Source organism: Halictus rubicundus, chromosome 15 (assembly GCF_050948215.1).
Source record: "Halictus rubicundus isolate RS-2024b chromosome 15, iyHalRubi1_principal, whole genome shotgun sequence".
Lineage (NCBI taxonomy): Eukaryota > Metazoa > Arthropoda > Insecta > Hymenoptera > Halictidae > Halictus > Halictus rubicundus.
Window position 1 is genome coordinate 3997388 of NC_135163.1, and position 16290 is coordinate 4013677.

At 43.4% G+C, this 16290-nt stretch overlaps 1 protein-coding gene across 2 annotated transcripts in view; it reads left to right on the forward strand.

The window, feature by feature from the left end:
* Positions 1–16290, forward strand: part of LOC143361522 (limbic system-associated membrane protein) — a 113262-nt gene that overhangs the window by 24336 nt on the left and 72636 nt on the right. The window contains exon 1 of one of the 2 annotated variants that reach the window (XM_076800993.1): positions 7019–7085. The exons of the other annotated variant lie outside the window; for it this stretch is intronic. The gene's annotated coding sequence lies outside the window, so the exon portion shown is untranslated. Of the gene's footprint in view, positions 1–7018; positions 7086–16290 lie in introns of those variants that run through there. 2 annotated transcript variants of the gene reach the window in all.

A 16290-nucleotide genomic window follows, 5' to 3' on the forward strand; every position in this document is an offset into this window, starting at 1 on the left:
CCCTCTGTCCTGCTACCCCCTGTTTTTCGCTTCTCCGCCGAGCTTTCTTCGCGTAAATTGCGTTTCACGATTTTCGAGCACCGCCGAGTGCATCATTCCCTCTAAATATTCCGCTATCCTATCAATTTAAACACTCCGCTCCGCTCCTTTTTCCAATTTTTTGGAATTATTTCCAGAAAAGACGATAACTTTGTTAATATTGGACCTTACAACTTGTATTTGTTTTGTTTTTTTGAGCAGTTAGTAATTTACTACATGACGCGAAGGTGAAAAATATTCTTTCCATTCATTCCAGCATCGTTCGATGGCAGGATGAATCAGTCCCCGAGGTTTGACGATCCGAGGATTCTTATTGGTAGTTCATTTTCATGGCGCACCCGTCTTGCCGATCTTATGCAAATCGGATCCCTTCAAAATTTATCGCCCCGTTATTACCAGGACGGAGATGAAGTGGGAGCAGCGTAAATGAGCCGTAAAAAACCGAGCTTCTGGTTTACATATTCACGGATGAAGAATGGAGTCGATTATCAGAATCCGAGTAGGCGGGGAGGACAACGTGGGTCATCGGTGACCCCTCCTCTAAGTTACTGTTCAAAGTTTTGACTTGAAAAGAAAGTGAAACGCTTCAACCGAATTTCGTCCTCAAATATTATGAATATTTAAGACTATACATACAGGGTGACTCGCCTGATTTTTACAGTTGGTTTACGGTCGCCATTACGTAGCAAAAATATTTTTACTGATTTCTTAATGACCCCGAGATGGGGCACATTATTAGTTTGTTTGTAGGTGACATAAAAGTTAATGTGCGTTTAACTTTGTTACCTTGTATTACGTCACTTTTTGAACGAAACACGACAATGTCGTTGACAAAAGCGTGCCAATAATTCCCTAAGGCAACAATCATCACAGCCGAGATAATTACGACGGCAGAGAAATATTATGAAGGTACGACAGAGTTTAGATCCACGTAGGAACAAGTCCATAACTGGAAAGAAACGGTGAGCTATTCATTATTTCGCAGCCGGCATTCGTTGACCTACTTGCTATTAAGTATCACGACCAGACTTCTCAATTAGTTTCCACTCCGCAATCAGAAACTTGAAATTTTAACCATGACGAGACAAGCGAACGTTCCGCTTGCTATGAAATGCATGCCGGTGCCATTCGACCGAAATGATTAAGCAGTTCTTCTTGTTTCGAAAGGTGGACGATTGCGTCGTTCCGACACCGTTAACGTGCTTAACCTCGTAAAAACAACGAGACTCGACTTAATTGGATGTCTAATTATTTATCTCGCTACTGGAAATTAACCTTTGGGCGCCGGGTCGAGTGCCGACCGAATATCGACAGCTGCGGAAATGAAATGGGTCGAGTAAAGTTCTCCAGGAATCTGAAAATAAAAGAGCCGACCACTTTTCCCCAGATTTAGGCGGGTGTTCTGGCTTTGAAGTTTCAAAAGATCAATTTCTTTGCACCCCGTACAATAAACCTGAAAATTACAACAGTATTTCTTGTTGAAAACACTTCCATAAAATTTACATTCTGAAATCGGACGTTTCATCATATGCAATGATCTAATATCATTTAGAATTATTAATCGGGGAATCTTAGCTACAGAGGTACGTATGCAAAACGGAAACAATTGAAAGACTTTTATATGCTTGCATATGTAGATATTCGCGCCGGGAAACAAAAGAAATTAAACGTTACGATTAATGTACTCTCGTGTCACAAAATATGGCGCGTCTAGCGTTAAGAACGTTGAGGATTTGAAAACATGCGCCGAAGGAAAATGAATATCTATAAAGTAAGAAACAATAGAAAAATACAAATTACTCACGAAAAGACTACTGGAGGTCGAAGAAACTCGGATACTAGCCATCCACGGACAGATTAGAGCACACTTTTAATAAATAAAAACAAAGCACAAAGGAGAAAGAACATTTACTTAAAAATAAGGACAAGAAAGGCAAGAAGAACTAGACCACGAAACAACGGCAAGCAACAGAGACGCGCGACTCCAGCGCCACCTGTCGACGTCTTGAACATACAGTCCACCATCTACACATTAGCTAAAATAAAATTCATGATTTGATTTCTATAATGACATGTCCTATGGTATTGTCGCGGGCTGTAGCAAGCGTGCGATGCGTATTTGTGGTGGAGAACCGAGTTCGCGGAAATTCTTAAACGCCGCAACGGTAACAGGAAAAGTCCAGTGCATCTTGATTGCGGTTAATTTGACTTGGTAATTCTCGGTCAGCGGAAACATTTTAACGTGTGCCGAGGGGGTCTTGTTTGCGGCGAGCTGTTGATACTTTGCACGGTCGCCGGGAACTTCTCGGCCGATTGCGCGGCCCGGAAATCACAGGCGGCTGGTATTCGTCGTCGAACAAACGCAATATCCGGAAAAGAACATAAGTAATGGTTATTGCAGCTGCGAGGACTCGGAGGCGGGTACGACGACGCGACGCGACGCGGTGCGGCGAAGAGAAAAAGTTTTAATCGTTCCGGCACCACGGCCGGAGCAGAGGTATGGAAATCAGGGAAAGAAGCGAAGGAATTTCAAGACTGTCGTTTATTGTGCTTCACGGGTACGCGGCCCGTGAAATCGAGAGAGGAACAATGTCTCGGGTTACTCCTAGATTTTACCGAGGGCACCGGCCAAGCAGAAAATTACCGCGTGATATTGAATTCACGCTCGCGCGTCATGAAAAGAAATTCATTGAAGGATTCGTTTCCAAGATGGCGTCCGCCCGCGCGTAACACGTCGCACAGTGGTATCAAATGGCCAAAAACCGGCAAAAAATCTGTAAAAACGAAACTATCCAACGAATTTGGTTGAAAATTTGTATAGAGATTGCCACAGGTGCAACGCTCATTTGGCAATATAATTTTTTTAAAATAGTTGTTAAACATTAAGGGCTAATCGGAAATCTCTGTTTTCTGCTCATTTTGGCTCGTTTTGGGTAGGTATAATATTGAACTATCTTTGTGTAAAAAATCTTGAGACCCTTTGGCCGCAATTTACTTAAATTTAAATATCAAAGGGTCTGGAAGGGTCTCAAGATTTTTTACACAAAGTTCGATCAATATTACACCTTGCCAAAGCGATTAGTTCCAGATCGAAGCTTTTCAAAGTATTTTTTGTATTCCTCCATAAATAAAAAGTGAGCGTAACGCAAAGAGGCTTCAGGTTAGTCCATATTACTTAATGTTAAACAATTTTTTTTGCCACTTGATAGTTGAAGCTATTTGTAATAACCCATATGATTTTTAGACCACGAAGTATTCAATTATAGGCGGAGTAATTACATAACCGTCGCACTGGAAACTGGTGGAATTCCCAGGAGAGAAGAAAGGGTATTTACCATGGGTATATCTCCGTAAAAAAATTTTTTTATACATTATTTTATACATTTATTTTAATTTTTTTTTTTAATCGAAAATTTATAAAATGGATTTTTTGCCGCCTTGCATCACTGTGCGCCGCACTAGTGAACACCGAATTTTCGGGATTCTGTTAACGCCCGAAATTTCAGCACCCGGGAACGGCCAACACTCTTCTACGAGCATCGAGGTACGTTTAATTGAATATCGATATTTTATTCCATTAACTAAATGGAAACCGTCCTCCCCGTAGTTTCTCCAGTCTGATAATTTCATACAATTCACTTTCGTCACTTTTATATCGGTTTTTATTCGATTGCCTTTTTAACCAATCAACGCATTTATTTCGGTAATTTCGTAGGATTCGTTTATTTCTTACTGTCTCGACCGTTCCGAACTTTTCATCGATATTAATTGTTCCAGCAATTCATCAAGCTTCATTGTTCGTTCTCTCTGTCGAGTCGAGTTCGCTCGCACTGATTGTTTCGTTTAATGCGTCCGTTTTGAGTAAATTGTCCCATTTGCCTGCTCCGAGAACTTAATCAACCTGTCTATTCCGCTAGTTCGTCTATAACACTTGGTCCCCGTTTCCCGTCTTCCTCTCTCGATCAATTTCTAAATTGATAAAGATGAAGAGCGATACTATTTTTAGAACTGCTGCAACATTGAAGGTACACTCTCGTCCTTCCTTCGTAATCTAAAAACCTTGGATCGCCGAATAAACTGCGGATTTGCGCAATTCCTCCCGCAATCGTCACGATTCGCGTCGGGTTGTGTGTTTACGCTGTCTGTACAGTGACGTCATCCTCGCATAGGTTTCCTAGAATTCAACCGTTCGAGCGTGCCTAGGCCGTAACTTTCAAGAGAAACATAAACTTGGGGCGGCGTTAGCGGCCCGGTTTAAGGAAATCCATTCCGGTCGTTTTGTCAAAGTTACCCGATAGCTAAGTTTCCCCGCATTGGCTGCTAATAAACCGCACGGCAGCTTGTATCGAGCGCGACCGGATTCAGGAACGTGTTGTGGAAACAAGATAATCCGCGTTGCACATTGCCGCGTTTTCTCGAAAAGCTGGCCAAAATTCAATTTTCCAAGTACGGTAATTCCGGGGAAGATGCCAAGCAACTGTAACCTCGAATTTATCCAGTGGACCAAAGAATAGTATCGCCTGGACGATATATGTCCGCGGCTGGACCCGTGTTTTGGACATACATCGAGTAAACACTGTACATCTTTTTTTCCACGAAGAGGAATAATTTTAGGAGGCTGCGTGCTCAAAAGTTCAATTCACCCTAATATACACAGCGTCCAGATAATTTCGTTGCATCTACTGTGCTTTATCTCTGTCGATTCTCGAATCAACTCGATTATTTCGGATATTAGCAGCTTAAGAGCCGCGAGACTTTTGATTGCCCATCGTTATTAATCCTCCACGAACCAAATTCACGCTACAATTGCTATGTCGATGCACAATGGACTCGATAGCGAAAATAAATTTTGCCTCGTCGCGAGATACCAACAGCAAAAGATTATTCGGTGTAACGTTGGCTTCGAATCGTTTACATAAGAGTTATCCGTACCGGGATTTATTGATCGATACGGTGCAGTCCCACGACCCAACCGGATTCGCATGGGATTTCAACGACGGACTCTCTCTCGTCTTCCGTCCTGCACGCCCTCCCAGCCGACTGGCTCTGTTTCCGTTTCTTCTCTCGCGTGGCTCTCTGTTTCCCGCGCAAGTCGACCATTCGATTGGGGTCAGACACTCGGATTTCACACGATCTATAATGCAGACCTTTCGAACGGGATAGAATACGAAAGAGGCTGAAATGAGCACGGGCGCGAAAAATGGCGAGCCGGTACGCGCCACGGGCCGAACGGCCGACGCTGAAAAGCGTGAAAAGTCCGACGTACCCACTTCTATTCTAATTTCGCGAATGCTCCCACTGTAAAACTCCGGAGTTACGGGATCTTCGGCTATTTGCGCACTTCTCATTTCGAGTACAATAAAACCGCGACAAAAAATCGCAGATCAGCCTTTCAGAGGTGATCGCAGGCGAGAGACTTCCCTTTATAAGGTCACGTTGAAACGAACGTGGATGAAAATTGTTTAAACTCCGTACTTTAAACGCGTTCAATTTTAAAAGGAGAAAAGCGATCTTAGTTTCCCGTTGTTTTTCGCAAGATCGGTCAAATCGTGTGGAGTATACAGGGTGGCTCAGCTATTGTTGACCACGTAAATATCTCCTAGGATATACACCCGAGTATCCTGAAAAACAAAATTTTTCATCGGCACATTTTATCCGTGAAACGTGTATTTTCCATAATTAATCTCCATCCAAATATTTCTCGCAACGAATAATAATAATGACGTAGATCAAGGTGGTGAAACGCTCTGTAAAGTAACTCGCGATCGCCGAACGTTGTCAAAAAGCGCCGACGAAAAAAAAAAAACAGATCAATAAATAAAACCAATTTGCCGTACGTACCAATTTAGCACACAAGGAATCGTCGAATTTGCGGTAGCATATCACGCGGTACCAAGCCTGCAACCGAGCCCGGTGCATCATTCAATCGGGTCACGTCCGACTCGACAAGAATTTAGATGCGATTGGTGAAAAAAAAGCTGTCATTGATATCTCGGAAACGAGCGTACGCGCGACGCGCGCGCGATATTTTCACGCGGATTCGACCGTCATCGTCGTAACTGCACCCCCCACCCCGCCCCCGGGCCTCGCGGACAGCCGCGATTTTTCCCCAGCAATTTTCTATAAAAGCGCGTTAAACACTCCAACCGGCCGCCACCACAATACCGGCGAAAAATTTCTATTCGCTCGATTTCGATTCGATTCGAAGTGGTTCCACTGTACCGAACGAGACCGGTTGTTACACTTTGTACGACCATCACTTGCCCTATCCCCTCTCTCCCTCGCCCGTCCCCGCACCCGCGGAAATCTGCGTTAACTAACGCTTTATTCCACGGAAACTGAATAGAGAATAACACTCCACGCCGAAACTTTGTCGCCGTCATCGATGCGGCCGCATAGTTTCGGTCCGTGTAAAGGTTTCGATGGTCCCATTCACCGATCCAACACACCCGACCGATTCGCGAATTCATAGTTGCCGTAAAACCTGCGAACATTTATCAGAACCATCGAGACGAAGGAATATATTGACATTTTTCTAGAATTAGAATGTGATCTAAATAATTGAATAAAAATAATGACTTTTCCGTACTTACTGCTCAACAATGGCTCGCCGAATAGATGCGGCTGCTTCCACTATGTTCACTCCGACTTTTCCTTCGGCACGTACGTGTACAGGAGAGCGTAGGAATAGTGACTGACCGGTGCAGCGATCGTGGGCCTCGTGCCGAAGGAAAGGGTCGGAGTGGGCATGGTGGGGACTGACTCGCCGCGCAGGCGCAGAAGAGAACCAGCCACAGCTGTTCCGCGGGCCATTGTTGAGCAGGCCTCCTTACAAGAAGTCTCGCGAGGCGGTACAGGGTGGGGGTCCCCTCCCTCGCTCTGCCTATCACCACCGTTGACCTTCCCGCGATTCCAATGTTTAGTCTTTGACGTCACACAGTACAGAGTACACCCGAGGTCAGTGCGGATCCCATTGAAATCACCGACATTTCGTCGTCTCCAGATTTGGCGAAAACGGATTTCAATCGACAACTGCTTCAGTCGATGTGAGTATTAACCAACAATTTTTCTTATGGCGATTGGTATACAGTGAGGTATAAAAATATAATATAGCAATGCAGAAATAAAAATAGCTCGTGTTTTCTAAATTATTGATCACTAGACTGCGGATTTTTATACGAAATGAAAATTGCAACAAACTGCAGTGAAATAGAAATTTATTTTCTTTAGTATATTGAATATTTTTAAATTGTTCTGAGTGAAATAGAAATTTACTTTCTTTAGTATATTTAATATTTTTAAATTCTTCTGAGCGAAATAGAAATTTATTTTCTTTAGTATATTTAATATTTTTAAATTCTTCTGAGTGACATAGAAATTTACTTTCTTTAGTGTATTTAATATTTTTAAATTCTTCTGAGCGAAATAGAAATTTATTTTCTTTAGTATATTTAATATTTTTAAATTCTTCTGAGTGAAATAGAAATTTACTTTCTTTAGTATATTTAATATTTTTAAATTGTTCTGAGTGAAATAGAAATTTACTTTCTTTAGTATATTTAATATTTTTAAATTCTTCTAATGTTTTCACCGTTTTAAATCACACCTGTCCATTTGTGTCACAAATGCATAAAATCCGCAGTCTATTGATCACATTGACATAAATTTAAATGTGCATTGTACAGTAACATTAATAATAGCAAATATAGGAAAACAAAATTCAACTGTAAGCCTGTCCTCTGCAACTCATTACATAATAATCGTATTAATGCTAACAATTCGTCGGGACAAAAGTATTCGTACGCTACAAGTAATGGTTGTTAATCTTTTGATCAATACTTCGTAATATAGCCATTTGCACGAACAGCTTGTAACATGTTTCGCATTGAACGTGTGAAATTTTGTATTTCAATCTCTTGATATTTGACTGCATTGCTCTTTCAAAATCCTTTGAAGTTGCTCTCTTTTGTCGTAATACGGTGTTTTCGTAATTGGTGAGTTTGCGCTGTATGTGTTCTATCGGATTTAAATCCGGCGATTGCGGGAGAGTGGGTAATTTGCGAGGGGTATTACATAAAATCCATCGACGCGCTATACGGGCAGTGCGCTTGGGATCCTGATCCTAAAGCAAAATGTGTTTCCCTACTAAACTAACTAACTACTATGTCAGCACCTTGTTGTAAATCGACATAATATGCTCGATAAATAACTCCTTAATAAAGCCGCGGAGAACATTTTCGCAAAGGGAAAAGTTACTTCAAATGATCTCTGGAATTATTTCCTTGAAGGGAGTAATTCCTGAGGTCATTCGAAGAAACTTTTTCCTTCGAGAAAATATTCTCCGCGGCTTTGTTAAGGAATTATTAACGAAAAACACGGACCAATCAGGGCGCGGCGACAGCGAACGAATTCCGGCTCGGCCAATGGCAACGTCGCGCTCAGCGGGACCTGCCGCGCTCTGAATGGTCCGTGTTTTTGGTGAATAACTCCTGAACGAAGCCGCGGAGAAAATTTTCGCAAAGGAAAAAGTAACTTCAAATGATCTCGGGAGTTATTTCCTTCAAGGAAGTATAGTATAACATTTTTGTATTACCTACGCGCACGTTGGTAGCCAACGACGTTTCTGGAAACGCGACGACGGCGAAACGGCGGCGGAAAGAAAAATTCATTAGAGAGCGGGGAAACGCTTTGACAGGTAACGCGCGTTCTAGTGTACACTCATCAGAATGTATTGCCGCCATAAATCTATTTACTCTCGGGGCACGTAATAATTTTTCATAAACGAACGCAACCGTGTTTCTGCGCTGCCACTTTCTTCTCGAACATTACATTCTGCTTTTTATTACCGGCGCACGATTCAACGCGTCTGAAAACGTATTCGTGTGCAGAAAAACGTATGTGGAGGATTATTTAACGAAATTGTCGCTGATAAAATTCATATAAAGTCGCGCACGGTACTTCATGTGCCACGGCTGGGAAATACGTATTTGGTCACCGATATCATTCGCCGCGCATGCACCCGGTAAAATGAAAAAGCAAAACGTTGACTATATCATATTGGCTGCTTTGCCATTCCGCTCTAGTTGCACGTATTAAGTTGAACCATCGCTGAAAAATATTTAAAATCGCCGTCATCATTTTTGCATATTTTCTGCTGGAAAATACCGGTCCGTTTGTCCGTATGCAAATAATACCGAGTACGATTACGTGTATGTTAACGTTTTTCGATACGCAAAGAAACGAAGGCTGAGCAAAATTTCAATAATCGTACAAACATCAGACGTGGAATAAAAATCTCGTACGTTTCCAATTTAATTGAAGTTTCCGTACTCCTAAAGATTAGACTGCCGATTTTATGAATTTATGACCAAAATGGATAAGCGCAATTTATGGCAGTTATTTATAGCAGTTATTTACAGATTAAAAGAATTTAGAGTATTAATTTATTAGTATCAGCTTGTCGAAATGAATGAAGCAAGAAAAATATTTCTATTTGGCCCTCGTTTCTGGTAAATGATGCAACAAAATCCGCAGTCTATTGATGACTTTTTGTCCGAATTCTGCCGACAGAATTTGTTTACCCTGTTTTTGTGTCGAGCGTTTATTCACCCTCGGCGTCTGACCTGCGTAGTATAATCCGACCCTCATTCGCTTTTGTCTCTACGTAACAGCTGTTATTTCGGAGCCATTAAAATTGAATGCTGCAAATCGGTTAGGAAGCGCTGCGCCGATTTATAGTATTACGGAACAAGTACGTGACAAGTTGAAAATTGACTTTCATCGTTTCGGTTCGACGACAGCAGTTTATATGTATAATACGTATTGCTAATCCGTGTGTTACTTGACGACAGCTAGGGCGGTTCCTCCGAGTTACGTAGTACACGTATAAGAGGTTTTAATGCGTTTAGGAGGGATTCGCGCAGCGTAACTTTCAAAATGTCGCGCAGTTTAGAACGGGCCCGTGTTTACCCCACCTCCATAATCCAGCCGACCCTACCCTAATACGTCGGCCAAAGCCGACCGCAACACCAGACGTCGAGTTTGCCATTACAAGCACTAAATCCCGTCAAACCTATCGGGCTTTGGCTCCGCTTTGCTCTACGCCCTTTGCTACTTCCTCGCCCTAAGAATTTCCATCCTGCACGTCGCCCGCGCGCGAACCATTTAGGCTGTTAACGAGAGAAGGACAGTAGGCTTATAATCTCTCTGAATCTGTTTTCAGAACGTCTCAAGTAGAAACTCGTTTTTGTTTTAGTGTTGGTGATTTTATTACACAGAGAATGTAGGACCGTTCGCAGTAAACATTTCTGAGGATATCTATATACATTTCAGTACCCTTCCTAATTTTTTTTTTGTCGAGAAAGAATCGAAATTCATGGCAGTTCATGCTTACAAAAAAGGGTCGTCCCTTGGAGACCGCGATCCTGACCGCCCTACTTATCTCAAATAAAAGAGAACTATGGAAGTGAATCACGTGGAAGTATATTAATCATCGTGAATGTGCCTATAGTCTGAACCCAAATAAGTAAAAAATTTTAATTACATACAAAATGGAGCCTCAGATCGATTCTGTAAACATTTTTCCGCTTTTGGTACGTTGAACGAATAGAACAGTGTTCTTACATTTCTTCTGCTAATAATAACCATAAAATAAACTTGTTAAAGAGTTCGAAAGAGGTCATTCGGATTCAGTCGGAATACGCGTTCTATTCTACACCACAGAATTAAAACAGCGGTGTTCCATTCCTTCTTCGGAGACCACAAATTCACTTACAATACAGTAGCAAATCCGTTCTAATATTATCTCGAAAAATCCGAGAAGAATAAACGAAGAGAGCTGGCGGGATTTAAGTCGGTCTATCCCGCAATCTCGGAGGACGAGGATCTGGACCGCGTAACAAAGGAATGGGGGAAAAGGTTGCCCCGTGTCTATTAGAAGGCAGCGAGGGTTTTATTAGTCAGCCGATAACAAACGGGGAGTTTTACGTCGAAGTGCGCGCCCATGATTCATGAGCCCTTCAGGAATGATGAAGAGAGGATTTCAGGTTTCCCGTACGTACCCCCTGCGAACGGGTTCCAGGTCCTATGTATGTATACCTTCGACGAGGAAACCTCGGGCAACGTATACGTGTCGGGCTGGGCTTTCGGCGGAGCGTGTTCAGTTTCTTGTACGATAAAATTAGACAACGTCTAAATATATGAAAAACGCTTTGCAAAATGGTACTTTCTGTCTAATGGAACTTATTAGACACATTTTTTTTTGAGCCATCGTTTATATTCATGGGGTGAAAACAGCCCCCGAAGTTTGGGGTTGCAGCAAACATTTGGTCGAAATTATTAGAATCAGAGAAGAGTTTCAGATATCAAAGTTCTATATTTTTTAATAAGGAGTCCGACTGTAGATATCGTAATTTGTTAATCTGTTCTGTTAATTTTCCCAATCAAATGTTAATCCATTTTCTCGAATATTTGTGTGCGAGACGTGCAACCCTAAATACAAAATACTTTTTTTTAGAAAACTTGGTTCCTCTAACAAATTTGGCCCCCAGCAGTAAGTAGAGAGTGAAAAGCAACGATAAAAAGATTTGACCTCAAAAATCATAGTCGAGGTCAATTTGCGCGGGTAACTTTCTTCGACAAATCTCCTCCGATCGGGAGGTGTTAGAGTGACGCTATAGTGGTCGTGACGTATAATTTTGGTACACCCTCTACTTCCAATCTATACGAAAGAAACACCGCGATGGTACCATCGATTGAATAGTGTTCCTCGCGAGTTCCCCGCGCCGTTCGTTCGTCGATTCGACGTTCCGCAATCTCGAGGATTCTCTTTGCCGCGTCTGACACTGATAGGGTGCGCATCCCTTCGAACCCGCGACTCGAGGAATTTAAGAAAGCAGAGTACAGGTCCCGGGACCGGAGGGTGCGAAAGCATGGCAACGGTCGGGGAGCGCAGCATCCTTAACGAGATGTCGCTTGTCAAATAAAATGCCGACTCCCTGGGAGGATTGGAACTACGAGGCGCGACGCGTCGCCGCGCGAGAATATACGTGTCGCGAAAGCAGACCGAGCTATAGAAATAAACACTCCGACAACCGGAATAGAGAGGATGAATATTGTTCCGTGTAGAATATCCACTCCCACGGCGAAGAACGCGATCGACGATCCATATTGTCGATCGCGAGTGGCTGTGTTGATCGAGGGACGTCGATGAAATCAGGTCAAACCCGATTGGACTGAAATTTGACAAGGTTCTGGATTAGGTCTGGGTTATAGTCTTGCTAGATGTGTAGATGAGTCTCTGAGCTGCTCGATCCCCAATATGGGGGATACAGGGTGGAATTGCACGGACCATGAGGATACCGGTTGGCATAACCTCAAATTTCGAAAGTAGGTGGTATGGCTCGGTCCCAATGATTGGTATCCCTTACACTGTCGGCCATTTGACCCGCGTCGCCAGATCAGGGGAATTGACTCGATTCGAGGGGAATACAGTAACCCCCTCTCTGCCAGTACCGGATTAGTCACGTGACGTATGCAGGACAGAAACGCGTCACGTGACCGGGCAGTGGCGGAGGCGTTATAATTAGTATACTAGGAAATAGGAATAATTATACCCAAAGGCAACAAGTTATAAATAATTGTAGCATGATCTTACTCTTTAATGGTCACTTACCAGTACATTCGCCATACTACCATTCTTTGGTACACTGAATAAATCAGCGTATGCATTCAGTTTTATATCTCGACGCGGTGCTTAAAGTATTAATTGTTGGTATACGGTCTTCCTACGCGTAAAGTAGATTTATTTATACACGCGTGTTCGGAGTAACGCGAATAGAAAGTTGGTCACTTCGTACGTGATAGTGGATTAAGACTGACAGATGTAATTGGTTTTGAATCTTATGTTTAAAGAAATTCTACTGCTACGATCTCGCTCGCGTATATTTCCGGTGACACGTGTGTATCTTTATTATTTCCGTTGAAAAATGTCTAGGACTGACTGTCCACTTTTAATGCGACAGATAAAATGCATGCGACCCAGATAAGCGGGACAATTTTTATAGAGGTTTAAAAGTAATCATCTGAACAAGATTCGCACACTAAAAATAAAACATATAATAAATGTTGACTTGAAAGTTGAAACGACAGCAGAGTACACGTAATTTATCTGCAACCTTTCACATACGTAACAATTCGACAATGTAAAGATAATTATTCAGTAAAAGCAGAAATATACGGTTACAACTGGTCAACAATTCAGAGTATAGATAATCATTTCAAAGGCTACTGTATCAAAAACTCAAAGCCGTGCTCGGCCAATTACAATCGTCAACATGAGTTCATCGTTATTATTATTATTATTCCGCATAAAGCAGAGCATTGCAATTTTAATTACAATTTAAGCACATCAAATACAAATTGATAATGACTTAACATGCGACTGTAATAATACCATTCAAAATATTAATTACCGTCGTTGGACGGTATCGTGTTTATAATTCACAGCGCGTTAAGTGAATCGAGCAGAAACATTATGCCGCCGTCGAATGTAGACGAGCAAAATGCACGAGAAAAGATATTTGAATTGCGTCTCGTTCGACGCCTGAAAGTAAAACAATTCTGGATCGACGATAATCAATGAATAATTAATGATTTCGTCGGGGGAATAGCGATTCCGGTGTGCCCGTCGATTCTGCCGCGGAAAAGGAATTCGTTATTCGCGCAATCGATTTAACAACGTACAGACTCGGTTTCAGTTGGCCGGCGTTCTCGATTCGATCGTAAAACTAATCTGCCGCGTCCTCGATTAAAAAGCAACGCCGCGCCGATGCCCGGGCGAATTTAACGTGGAGACGTTAGCGCGAGAGTCGATTCGATTAACGTGTACAGAAGAGCGCCGAACGAAATTTCGGCTGTGCCATGCTTACCGAGTGCGCCGGCGATACGGTCCATTAATTTCTTTTTCCGGCGTCGAATGAATTCTGACTACAAAAGAAACAGAGCGCACCGACACGGCGCCCGGCGCCCGGCGCATGGTCATTCAAACGTAATCTCCTGGCAGCGACGCGAAACAAAGCAAGACTAATATAAATTGTTTCAGCGAGCTCAAAGTCGCTAGAATCGCTAGGAGTTTCCGATTTACAATGGTCGCTCAACGCCGAAATATTCCTTGTTCCGAGAAATTACTTGTGACTGCGAACACCGAAAACGACGATTCCCTTGTCCAATTTGATTCTCTAGTTAGTTGAAACGATTCGAGGAAAAACGGTTCAGCGACGATAGCAATTTTGGCGATGATCCAACAAGTCACTCTCGAGAACGTGAATCGATCATTCTGGGATTATTTTTTAGAGGGGAATTATACATATCGATAACTCTTTCTCGTCCTCGCGAGAAATAAAAATGTCCCGAATCGGTTGTTGGAAGCACCGGGGTCGAATAAAAATGTTTTCCCTCACTCTCGCGAAGCCTCTCGCTAATCCCGGCCCCTATGTCTGCGACTATCGAACGTGTACCACCCGTTGCGAAAGACACCGAAAACATTTGGTAAGAGGGGGGAAGTGATAAAACTTGGTCGACGAAAGTTTCCTCGATACGATGTAAAAGTTCCGCGGCGGAACGAGCGTCGGCTTGCACGTGAGCGATTGTAATTGCGCGACGTGATCTCCGACGGCGCGGCGTCGAGTCGTTCGTCTGGATTGCGATCGCCGCGAGAGCCAACGGTGTAATCAAATTCCACGGATTTGCAATTACTTCGAAAATTCATGGCGAACGCCCGAGTTTAACGGCGACGCGTGACGACGACGAATCAAAGACCTTTCTTTATTCAGTCGTACCATCCCCACTTCTCTCCGGCTTCGGCAAAGCAGAGTCGGCTGCTAAACGGAGGTGGAAGAGTGGGGCATCATGCCCATTACTTTGGCACAGGGGTTGGGTCGGAAGTGGGGGAACCTGCTCCCTCCCCTAATAGGAGAACCGTCGCATTGGTAGCGGGGGTTCTCTGGCTCCCAAAGGAGGAGAAGTTAGCCACCCCTGGTCTATATCAGGCCTGGGCACTTGTCTCCCACTTTGCCCTTCCCCTTCTACGACGCCATTCCCCCACGCTTCCGACCTGGTCACGTGACATCCTGGCAGAGAGGGGGTAACTGTATCCCCTCAATTCGTGCTCCCTCCCCTCATCTGGCGACACTGCACGTTTCAGTGGCACGAGGTAGAGGTCTCCCACTCTAACCTTCCCCTTCTACGACGCTATTCCCCCACGCTTCCGACTCGGCCCAATCACGCGACGTGTTTCGTCGTGCATGCCTCACAATGTCACGTGACAATTCCGGTACTGGCAGAGAGGGGGTAATTGTATTCTCCTCAATTCGAGTCAAGTCCCCTGATCTGGAGATACTGGGTCGGCTATCGCGGTACAGTGTTTACTCGATATACGTCCAAAACACGGGTGTAACCCTATATCGGTCAGGAGATACTATTTTGATCCACGCCGAACGTAGAGAAGGACAGTGAAGCTCTAGAGGCCTCGATTCGTGGCCCTCGTGGGACTTTTATCGACTAGGCATTTAGGACATATATAGAGTACACACTGTAATGGGAAAATGAACAGTATGTACTGATCTTTTGTTGTGTACATAAATAAATTACGTGCAGAGAAGTGCAGAAATTTAGAAGTATACAGTAAACACTGTACAGTACCGGCCAAATCTAGATCTCGTAAGGGAATCGTAAGGGCTACTATAGTGAGAGCAGAGAATGACGTAGCTAGAGTAAGGTCCGAGGCTAAAGAAGTCTGGGATGAGAAAAGTTTGCAGATGAGTAATTCAAGGATGAAATGGTGGTAAAATGTTTGTTTTTTTTTCACTCTTCATGTTTTAATAACGTTGTTGGACGTCCACACAAAATTCGGTGGAGAAACGGCGGGCGCATTGCGATCGATGAAGACGGACTCTAGACGCATCGATGGCTCGATCAGGCGAGCGAAGTATAGGCTGCCGATACGGGGGCATTGGTAACTTAATATAAAAGATTGCGACCGTCCATCGGCCGCGGGACGTAACAGCGCAATTACAGCGACCCGGCCTGGTACGGCTGATCGATAAAGTCCTTACCTAACAATTGTACATTTCAGTGAAATTGCTACTTGAGAGCTGCTTTGATTTCTGCTGTTCGCGAGACGCGTTGCAACACATTGTCCGCGAGACGGCTTTATTCCGCGACGTTAATATCTGGGTCAAGGATGCGCCGAGG